General features: G+C 35.1%; 1 long non-coding RNA gene across 1 annotated transcript; it reads left to right on the top strand.

Moving 5' to 3' along the window:
• The first annotated feature begins 7,402 nt into the window (after window positions 1-7,402).
• LOC110680372 lies at window positions 7,403-9,035 on the top strand. Its single transcript, XR_002502850.1, has 3 exons — window positions 7,403-7,810; window positions 7,866-7,966; window positions 8,027-9,035. It is a non-coding gene; the product is annotated as an uncharacterized LOC110680372 (long non-coding RNA).
• Window positions 9,036-12,377: the final 3,342 nt, after the last annotated feature.

Below are 12,377 nucleotides of genomic sequence, written 5' to 3'. Positions count from 1 at the left end.
AATCAGCAAAACATGTGGCGCACTCGAGTGCCTCAATGCAAACTGCTTACGCATGTTGCACCGAGGCCATCGTTCGCACTTACGCGGACCTGACCTATTCTGTTGTAACAAAACATAATATGCATTTTATTGCTTGCGCTGATTGACAAGGGAAATATGTGTTTGGGTCGATATGTGTATAGCACACCTCCCCCCTTTTGAAAATGATGTAATGGAAAGAAAGTGTAATGGAATCATTTATTTGATTGCCGGTCCCAGATGCCTTTACAATATTTTGAATTTTACATGAATTTGATTTTGTTAATATTTCTTAGCTATATTTTTTTTATAAATAACTTTATTACTAGACTAACCGAATTTTGCACTCCTCAGCATAAAGCTGGGAACTTTCACCTACCTCATCATGTTACTTATTTTTTTTTTTAATTTCTCTTTTTTTTATGTGAGGTTAGGCTCGGTGGGGCTCTAGTTAAAGTTATGGAAAAAGAAACTAATTTATGCTTTGATTATTCTATTTTTGTGTACATTTGTGGTTTTACCTGTAAGTATATGTTGGATTTCACAATTTGGTTCTACAATTTTTAATATTTTATAAGGTCCAAGATAAAAAGAATCTAACTTGCTTCTGTTTTCATTTTTTAAGTAAACTATGTCATTAATTACAACGGAAATGGGATTGAGGTTGTTATCGAATTGCTGTTTTCTTTGATATTTATGGTCTAATAGTTTTTGCTTTACTATTTCGTGAGATCGACTCAACTTAAATTTCAATTCGTTTTTATAAGATTCGAAATTATAAACTGGTTCGTTACTGTTTTCTAATACGTCTTGAGGAAGGTTAGCCTTTCTGCCAAATATCAACTCAAATGGGGTGAAACTATGATCCGTGTGAGGGGTTGAATTGTACGAAAATTCATAAAATTTGATCCAATCATCCCAATCTGATTGATGCTCATTGGTGAATGATCGCAGATACTCATTGAGGCATCTGTGATTTCTCTCCAAAGAACCAATTGATTGTGGGTGATATGGTGTTGAAAAGGTTTGTTTGATTTGGAGTAATTTGCTATGTTGTCTCAAAAGATCAAATGCATTTTGACACTTATCGGTCCATTTAAAAGTAACGTTTTTCTTCAGTAGTTGGTTTAATGGGTAAGCTATGTCAGCAAAATTTTCGACAAATCTGCGGTAATAGTTGCAAAAAGCCACGAATCTACGCACATCGTCTACGTTTTTGGGAATTGGGTAATCCCTAATGGCTTTGAATTTTGAGTCATCGGGCAATACTCCCTTATCGGTTACTTTATGACCAAGTCACTTCGGTTCTCAGAAATTTACATTTGGATAAGTTTAATTTTAAATTATATTTTCTCATACGTTCGAATACTGATTCTAAATTTGATAAATGATGCTTTAGTGAGCATCCAATAATAACAATATCGTCTATATAGATAAATGCACGTTCAGGCGTTAAACCTGCCATAGCAATAGCCATCATCCTTTGAAAACTATTTGGACTAATATTTAATCCAAATGGTAATCGTTTAAAATGATAGTGTCCAGAGTTGGTAGAAAATGCGGTATATTTCCTGGACTCATCGTTCACGGGGATTTGATGAAAACCTGACATCAGATCCAGCGTGCTAAAATATTTTGCTCTACCAAGTTGGTCTAATATACTTTCAATCCTTGGTAGAGGAAATTTGTCTGGCATAATTTTCTTGTTTAATTGTCTAAAATCAACAACTAAACGCCATTTTTTATGTGAATTGTCCGATTTTTTTGGGACGAGTAAAATTGGGGAATTGTATGATGAAACGGAGGGTTCTATAATTTCATCATTTAACATTTTTTGAACTTGCCTTTCGATTTCTTCACCTTGGGCATGGATAGTTTTATAATTGGGTATGTACACAGGCACATTATCTGTAAGGTTAATGTCCTGCGTATAAAAATTATTGGTTGTTAGTTTCTCATCTTCCAAGTTAAAAATATCTTCATACTGGATGATCAATTTTTCCAGTTCTTGCTTAGCATGTGGAGTAAGGTGCTGAGTATCCAAATTAGTCAAAATTTTATTTCGTCTAATAGATTTGTTTACTTGGTACTTTTTGTGCGGTACTATTCGATAATCTCTAAGTGGTTCCATATAAAGATTAAAATCGGAATAAGCGACATAAGCTGCTTTATCGGTAGTATTGATGAATTTTAATATTGGTTCTTTAGCTGATATGATCGTATTCCCACAAAAAATTCCAGGTTGAATTTCCTGTGAGTGTACCACCATATCCTCTTGTAAATTTTGATTTGGTATGTAACGGGTAACTTCGCATCGTGGAGGTAAAAAGAAATTGTTTTGGAAATTATCATCAATATGTATCGAAATAAGCTGATTGTCTACAGTAAATGACAACATCCACGGTTCGTAGTCAATTTTACACTTATATCTCGCCAAGAAATCTTTTCCAATGATTCCGTCCGTTGGAATAGGAAAATCAGTTGAAACTATTTGGAATTTCTGCCGAACAGGTATACCTTCAACTAATATATTAGCGAAAGTACTTCCTAAAGAGTGAATTCCTTCCTCTCCTATACCTGATATGACGCATTTTTCTTCAGGATAGTAAATTTGAGACGATTTTACTTTATGACTTTTAATGATAGAGATATCAGAACCCGTGTCAACAATAAAAGTACACTGGGTTTCCGATAGATCTACTTTTAAAATAACGTAATTGGAGGTCGATGCATTCACTGTAAATGTCGACCAAACTGTGTGCCTAAAAAAGTGTTGTTTTGTGCTGGTTGTTGTTGTTGTTGTTGTTGATACACTGGTTGCTGGTTAATTGGTTGTGGTTGTTGCTACCGGCGACAATTGTTGAAAACCGGGTTGTATTGCCTGCGGTATAGGCTGCATGAAATAGGTAGAACGTGTTTCGTATCGTCCTCTTCCTCTATTCCATTGGCCTCTAAAATTTTGTCCTCTGAAGTTTTGACCTCTAAAATTTTGTCCTTGGCCATAACTGTGTCCTTGGTTATAATTGCGTCCTTGGTTATAATTGCCTTGGAAATTTTGAAATCTTGGTTGATCATGATTACGAGAAAATGATCTGTGACCAGAAGAAAAATTTCTTCTGTCACCGTTGAATCCACCACGGCCACGACCACGTTGGTTGTGATTATTGTTTGTATAGAAAATTTGTGCTATCGAGGATTTCTGTCTTTCTTCAGAATAGTTTTCCTGAAGTTTTTGGATGGCTTCATTGATCTTAGTGAATGTACCGGCTCTTAAAATCAGTTTCGAATCCGTATGGTCTATTCCGTTAATCAGAGATTCGATACCGCTTTTAGTAGCCATTTGCATTGCTTTGTCAGTAGGTATAGTTTCGTCAATGTAGGTCGCTGCGAGCTGTTGAGTTAGTTTCTCAACTTGGTTGCAAAATTCTTCCATGGATCCCTTTTTCTTTAAGGCACCCAATTTAGCTTTAATTTACTTTTTAACGTAGAGTGATTCCACGGAGGCATGCAAGTCGATTCTGATCGACCATTTCAAAAATATATGAAACTTTGCACAGTTTTTCAGTTCCATCTAAATCGTCATTTTCCGATATCAAATCTTCAAGTTGAGTCACGACTAACTTTTCAAAAGGGTGTATGTGAAAATGGTTCAAAAATATTCAAAAAGCTGCATAGCAAAAACGGTTCGTTCGATTGTTAGACAACTAAAGAAACAAAGTTAGACAACTAAATAAAGATTCCAAAAAAATACACAAAGTAAAAAAAAATTTTTTTTTGCATTAAAAACATCATTTTTGTCACAAAAACTCAAATATCTCAAAACCCTATCGGAATACCAACGTATTGGAAAACGGTCCATTATATTAGCTATCTACCATAAAAATTTGGTGATGGTAAGCCAATAAACAAAAAAGTTATGACATTTCAAATATTTCACAAATTTGACACTTAGTGAAATTTTTTTTTTTTTTCATTGTTAATTTTTTTTAGGACCGCAGTTTGTTGCTGAATTTTTTGTTAAGGGTACCACATGAGGTTAACAAGTTGTTTAACTATTATAGCATATATTAGAAAGTTAGACGCGATCCAGTGTTGTGATCTAAAGTCTTGATAGTGTCATATTTTTTATTGTACGTAACTGAAGAAAAATTCTCTCAATAGTGTTGAAACCTTTTGATAAAAGAAACCTATAAGAAATCTAATATTGAAGACAAAAGCTACAAAAAAAGTTTTCTATACAGGTATACAACTAGTTTACCTCATAGAGAACAAGGCGGGTCTATACCCAGGTGATCTAGTATACGTAAAGCAGGTCGGTTTTCTCGGCGCTGGTTTTCTCCACAAAGTTAAAATCTGATTACACCTGGGTATAGACCCGCCTTGGTAGAGAATAGACTTTGTCAATCATATTTGGGAGAAAGCGAGTAACTTCAACAACATCAAAAACATGATAGGTACATACCATGAACATACTCACGAAAAAGCTAAAAATATACTACCACTATGGTTATAAAAGATTTAATTGTAAAATTTTTCTTCAGTCAAGCAAACGACACCAAACTAGTCAGTAAAAACTTAAAAGTGATTTTGTTTATTAAAATCTAACGAGCAACATGAGTAGTCGCTTTCTCAACTGTTGCAGGCCGTTTGCAGAAAAAAAAGTGTTCGAAAGAGCTACGAAATCTCACCGAAAGCACCATAGATAAACTGAAAGCGGCTGGTTATGCTCCAATGTCTACATTGAATACAAATTTACGCATTTGTACGTCCTGCCGTTTAAACGTTGACAAACGGGCAATCTGTACATGGTGGATCAGGTTGCAGGAAGTTCGAAAACAACAACAACTGAGGAATTACTAGATGCACCGACAACAACTGAGGAGTTACCAGAAGTACCAAGTGCAGATAGTCTTGCCACTGTACCATCAGCGACATCTGTTTCAACAAATCAATCAGAAGATGAGTGCATCCAGAAGGTCAACATCGAACGCTTCAACGAAGGGATAGCTGGAATAAAAGTGACTCCGATTAAATGGACGAAGATGGGTTACGTCAATTATCCCGAGAAAAAATACCGTGAAATCAACGAAGCTGTACGAAGAAACCTCTTCAAATTAGGACCTGAGGATGTGGAAAATACAGACTACGATGAGGTAATTATGAATATGAAGGAAAGGTTCTCGAATCTAGCCACGACAAGGAAAGAAAAATTATTGATTTTGTCGATGCTACCAAGCTCGTGGTCTATTCAAGACGCAATTGATGAGTTCAAAACCCCATAGAAATACAGCAAAAGAGGCAAAACAATTCAAAAATAACTGTCTTGCAACCAAAAATGCTAGGTCGAGTATTTCATTAACAGATGAGACAAAAGAAAAAATAATTCAATATTTTGAAGACGATGAAGTAAGTAGAGCTATGCCTGGCCAAAAAGATTATGTAGCTGTAAAAAAGATGGAAAACGTCAAGCAATCCAAAAACGATTAATGATGACTACTTTGAAAGAAGCGTATACACGCTTCAAGGAAATTAACGAAAATATTAAGGTAGGTTTTTCCTCATTTGCAAGCCTTCGTCCAAGGCAATGCAAGCTTCTATCCAATTCAGGAACACATAATGTTTGTGTGTGCACAACACACGAAAATATTAACCTAATCTTACATAGTTTGAAAAGAATAAATTTATCAAAGGATATTAAAATGTTAACTGGTAGTCTTTTGTGTGAAAATACAACATCAAATTGCTATCTACGATCTTGTTCGGATTGTCCAGATTCTTCATCATTGGAAAATACTTTATTCGCTGAGTTTGAAGAAAATTATATTGATCAGTTATCATTTGAGCAATGGGTGACCACGGATAGGTGTGACCTAGAAACTATTGTAAAACCTGTAGATGAGTTTGTGTCATTTTTTTGCTTGAAATTAGAAAGTTTAATTCCTCACGACTTTATTAAAACGGGATTGCTCTCGCTTTTTAAAAAAATACGAAAAATACATTACAAGATGGTGAATTTTTAGTCATTTGTGATTTTTCTGAAAACTATAGCTTTGTATTGCAAGATGAAGTGCAGCCCAGACAACCAGAAATCGCATGAAAGTTTACGTTTCAACTCGTTTATTCATACTAATTACATCAAACCCGCAAAACACCGTGGATAAACTCGTCAGATTGATAAGCTTCCTCGTATAAAACACTTCTTTTCTGAGTTCATTTGTACATTTTGTTTCGTCCCGTACACTCGTACAAAGTAAATCGAATCAAGTCGTAGCAGCTGTCAAATAAACATTTGTTATCATAAGTTAAGTCGCATAAGATCACAGGTTAGTTCGGTAGAATATTTATACACTCGCATTGTATGTTGTTATTCATCACATAATATATGCACGCATATCGCCTCCACTTTTGTACGTAGAAGGCCTTTTCGCGGCATCTTATAAGTGAAATGTTGCACATACAAAGCCTTCAGGTGATTTCGTTATACGTACATTTTGGTTGTCTGGGAGTCCCATCACTGGAACGTACAACAAGCTACAATTCATCCATTCGTTATTTATTTCAATGGAAGTACGCAAATTGAACATTTTAGTTTTATTGTAATTTCCGAAGATTTAAGACACGACTCAGTATCTGTAAATTTGTTCATTGCCAAAATGATTAACTTTTTACGCGTTGATAAGGATAAAGAAATCAGAAAGATATATTTCATGTCTGATGGAGCAGCATCGCAGTACAAAAACCGTAAGAATTTTTCGAGCCTATGTCAATTTAAATCAAAGTACGGAATTGATGCAGAATGGCATTTCTTTGCTACGTCACATGGCAAAGGTCCTTGTGATGCTATTGGAGGAACCATAAGGCGCATGGCCACAAGAGCAAGTTTAGCCAAAGAACGTGAGCATCCAATTAAAACTGCAAAAGAACTATTTGATTGGGCGAATCGCAGAAAAGAAGAAGATTTAAAAAAAATTATCATTTTGTTTTACTACTACTGAAGAGTACGAATTAACGGCATCAGAGCTCAGCGAGCAATATAATAACGCGAAAACGATCCAAGGAACCCAAAAATTTCACTGTTTCATTCCATTGTCAGAAAATAAAATTAAAGCAAAACTATACTCGAACTGTACTGATAATGATGCAAAAGTGTTCGATATTGTAAAAAAATTGAATAACAATAAATAAATAAATAAGTATTAATAAAATGTTTTCATGATCTCATAACGCATACCCAAATCCAAAACTTTTAAAGTTTGTATATAACATTTAGAAACTCATCGATCATACTCTAAAAAAAATATCCTGGTAAAAAAAATTTTATTTTCGTGTAATCTGTTAATTCATTTTAATTTATACATACACTGAAACTAATGGTGTAGTAACCTTAATCATGACAATGTTATTAACGCAACTATTCCAAGATATTTTTAAATTAAATGAAATAGTATTAATATTGGAAACAATGTTGTTGAAATTACCATGTCATAAGACTATAATACTGTGTACTTTCAACTTTGTTATTATAGTCAAAAGTTATACTTTTTGAAGTCAAATAGACTACATGTGTAGTGATAAGAAAAGAATAATGTTCTCGATTTTACCATGGCCATGGTATAAATTGCAACCTAGAAAAAGATCTCAAGCTCATCCCCAGTGAAGGACGCCATTTTTGCCTATCAGTTCTTTCGCATGGTTAGGTGGATAATTTACTTTGTTATTGAAAGCAAAAAAAAATTAATGAAGCATCAAAGTAGCGACAGATCAGAGATACATGAGGATCAAGAGATTGATGGTAAGTATGATTATGATATGATAGGGAAAATCATAATAATTCCTTGTTATTTTAGCCCGTGATAAAATTCATAGAAAATTACTATTGGGAAGTGGCTTCCCCATGGTGTTCTAGCTCAATTGTTGACACATCATGAAGATCAATTTGGTGTATAAGGTAAGTTAGCATGTTAGACATGTTTTAAAACTTCATCAATAATATGGTTTTATTTTCTAGACATTGGTGACTTTATTTACTGTACCGTGGGCTGGCGCTATACATATTTTTGTTGTATGCTTGCACGCGCTGTTGTGCCACTATTCAATCCGATTCCATGAGCCGGAATTATTCCACTGGAAAGGCTCATCGGATCAGTATTCGTACGTCGGTAGCCTTAGCGAATCTTCCACAAAAAAACGTAAATTCCTCTTGAGCGCGTACCACCCATTCCACCCGATAAAGTTTTGCAGCTTTTAGTTGGACGGTCATCACATCCAACGAGCCGGGCGTAGTCAGCTAAGCACCAATCGCGCCAACTGTTAGTGGCTTCGGAAAATCTTCAAGTTCTGGAACAGTTCTTTGATCAACGCGTCACTACATCTCCGTTCTATAAAGTCTGAGAATCATTAAGTTAATTCGATTAGATTTTATTTCATTCCGTACTTTTTTGTACTGTGTACAAATTATCAAAAACTTAAAAATATAATTATACAAAATTTATTTACTAAAAAAATATATATTATTTAGTATAGATATACGCATTATGTATCAGATTACAAATTTTCCAAATATCGGACGATCATAAAGATCAGTTCTATAGGTATATTGTACAAATTTGCATACCTGAATGCATTATGCGTGAATCGTTATAAAGGATTTAATAATTTTAGATAAATACATGTATTCTGTAAAATCCACTTCATGGCTTTTGTTATTTTAAATGCAATTACTGGTTGAAAATTCCACTGAAAGTTGTATTCGTAGCTACCATGTCCTAATCAGTAAAATTTACTACACGATAGTCGTAACTTTGAATGCAAGAGATGGTTGAAAAAATAACTTTTATTTGTCATCAATAAAACCATGAAACATGGTAGTTTTGACTGATTCAGTCTTGCATTGCCACCATGGTAAAAATAACGACATGAAGAGTTCGAAATGAATGCACTGCGTAGTCTGCACAAATAAAGTGGTGCTGTGCATTTAATTTAAACCATCAACATGGTAATTTTTACCGCAATGCTGTTTTCAGTGTATATACATATACATATAATATTTATACATATACATAATATTCATACATATAATATACATAATACTAATGAATACATGAAAGCGACTTGTTTAATTCACGCAAGGCCCTTAACAATAAAATCAGCAACAAACTGCGGTTCCCGTAATAATTTACACCGAAAAAAAAATTTTTTTTCTACTAAATGTGAAAATTGTGACATGTTTGAAATGTCATAACTTTTTTGTTTATTGGTTTACCATCACCAAATATGGTAGATAGCTAATATAATGGTCCGTTTTCCCTCAAAAAATTACGTTGGTATTCCGATAGGGTTTTGAGATATTTGAGTTTTTGTGTCAAAAATTATGTTTTTAATGCAAAAAAATTTTTTTTTTACTGTGTGTATTTTTTTTTGAATCTTTATTTAGTTGTCTAACTTTGTTTCTTTAGTTGTCTAACAATCAAACGATGGTTGGTTGGTTTGACTTTATTAACGAGATTTTTAGCTTTTTAGTTCAGTTCAGTTTTTAGTTTTAGATTTTTAGTTCATCTCGGGACCAACGGCTTTACTTCCCTTCCGAAGGAAGTCGTCACTATAACTTTTTACGTCACAAGTGACTATGTCGGGGATGGGATTCGATCCCAGGTCTTCGGCGTGAGAGGCGAGTGTTCTAACCACTACACCAGGTCCGTCCCCGCAATCAAACGAACCGTTTTTGCTGTGCAGCTTTTTGAATATTTTTGAACCATTTTCACATACACCCTTTTGAAAAGTTAGTCGTGACTCAACTTGAAGATTTGATATCGGAAAATGACGATTTAGATGGAACTGGAAAACTGTGCAAAGTTTCAGCTCAATAGAAAAAAATGAATTAAAAAATTTACCAAATTTTGGTGCTGTTACTTGGAATCACTCACCTTGGCGTAGATGTGCGTTAGACAGTTTCACAAAAATCAAAATTTCTGGGATTCAACCAGTCACCCCCTAGTCCTAGCTGCAATACTAAGACAAACCACCAGTCAAATTTTCATCCAATTTGGAGAAGATTAGGAGGTGCCTCAAGTCGAATTTGTGTTTTTTTGCTATTTTGTACATTCAAAAAATTCTAACGTGAATTTGGAAAAACGAAAATCAAAATAAATACCACTAGTTGAACGTATTATTAGTACTTTACAACTTCTGAGAACACTGTATGCCGATTAGAGATGGTTTTGACGTCATAAAATTGATTTCTGTTCATTAAAGTACCTGTAAAACATACATTTCTCTACAGTTTTTGTTCTACAAGATTCTTAACCTCATGCCTAATCATAAAAGTTCAACCGTAGTATCATTCCTTTATTATTTCTGAACATTATTGTAGTACATCATTTTTGTATCCAAATTACAGATAAATTGTAAAAAATCGTCGGAAATACGACATTCCTCATTCCTCTGCATTTAGAGCTGCTGCCAAATGGCGCAATAGGGTCCTAAAGCCCTGTCTCAATTTTAGTACCAAACGCTTAAGTTTAGGGCAAAAACACATGTTTACTCAATTTTTAAATGATTTTCATTGATTTAAAATTGCGTGGAATGTGTCAAAAGAGTAGGAGAGAGTGAAACTAGATGTAAATATAGATAAGTTGAAAATAGATCTGTATCGATAAAGCAGCTACAGATCAACTGAGTCCGGCACAGTAGTGGCCACGAGCACGGAGTGCCTAATAAAAAAATATATAAAAAAAGTGTTGAGCGATGATGCAAATTGGGAACATTTTTTTTCCGATTCATAAATGCTACCCGAGAAATTAATGCGTGAGTAGAGGAAATGCTGGTGAAATGTCTTTGCTCAATATAGATTTTGACAATGAAGTGGGTTTGGAAGTTTCTTAACTAATGAGAGAGAACGGGAAGGGGAAAAGTACAAAAAATAACGTGAAAGCAATTGCGGGGAAAGGAGATTTACCACGAGAAAACATATTCTATCAGCTATCTGGGCATTCTCATGTAGTAAGAAATGAATCCATGTTTAACTAACTTCCTTGCTGGCATTACCAGTATCTTAAACTTTCTTTTGCTGGATACTCACAAAGGCTACAGCAAATTTCCATACTTTATATATGATGCTGGGCGATGTAAATTATTGATGAGTTGGTGGAGCAGTTGGGAAATGCAATGAAAATCGTCCGAAAGGAGCTTCAATTACATAAGTTCGAATCTGGAACCAGCAGCAAAAAAAAACTTTGGAGAGGAGCATAGAAAGAAAAGAACGGTTCAGAAAATAAACATTTTTTTTTCTTTTTTCCTTAGTCCGCATGCTATAAAATTTTGACATATTTTATTTCAGTGACTCGGAACGAGTAGGCAGTTTATTAGCCGAATAATTAACCAAAAGTGGCTTTATAGCAGCCCTCAATTACGATATAGTTCCAATTAGCCCTGTTAGCCATGCTTTTAAATCGACTATAGAACCGACTTGGGACCGGTTTATACGGCCTACTGGTTACTTGGGCGGTCTTCTTTTTCTGTGATAACTGAGTTTTTGTCTTATTCAACTTAGTGTTTATACCAATTATGTGCAAGCCGTTCTGTTGTGTCCGGATCACAAAATAAAACACGTCTTCTCTCGTGTATGACTCAAACTAAACTCATCTTTATTATGACATTCACCCCTGTGACTCATATTACTTAATTCTATACAGTGTTTACCCAACCCTGTAGCTGAACACATTTTACACTGAGAAGTTATACTCTACAATCCCTCCCCTTCTCAAAATAGATCAACGCTGTTAACTTTGAAATCATTTATATATGCCGGCTGCTTCCTTGGCCTGCGGGAGCGCATTTGATCTCCATTCTGGGTTGTTGTATCAACGGTTTCGGTTGTCTCACTCCGGACAGGTTCCTTGTCCATGGTTCCCTGCAATTCCTGATTGAGGGGATCAGGATTGACGTTCTCATCTTCTGGAATTAGTCGTTTCAGGTGAGCAGAATTCCTTTGAATAACATGATCTGAATCCTTCGAAGAAAGCGTTACATCTGAACCGTTCTTATCCACAACCTTCCACTCTTCCGGAGCAAAGTTCGAAACGAGCTTTTGTTCTTTCAAAGGCCGCTTGACGACTACCATATCACCGACCTTCACGTTGCTGCTTCTTGCATGCCGCCGTAGATTCGTGTATTCCATACTTTTATACTTTTGCGTTTTATCTCTGTCCTCCACTTCTTCTAGGTCCTGTTGAAGTTACCTGAGACTGACGGTAGTTTATCCTTCATAATCCGGCCAAACATCAAAACAGATGGAGCCACGCCTGTGGTGGAATGCGGCGTTGAATTGTGCATTAGTACACACATTCGGAGATCCCACTTCC

Source organism: Aedes aegypti, unplaced genomic scaffold (assembly GCF_002204515.2).
Source record: "Aedes aegypti strain LVP_AGWG unplaced genomic scaffold, AaegL5.0 Primary Assembly AGWG_AaegL5_hic_scaff_1244_PBJ_arrow, whole genome shotgun sequence".
Lineage (NCBI taxonomy): Eukaryota > Metazoa > Arthropoda > Insecta > Diptera > Culicidae > Aedes > Aedes aegypti.
Note: the sequence above shows the minus strand (reverse complement) of the source record. Positions and strands in the feature narration are given on the sequence as shown.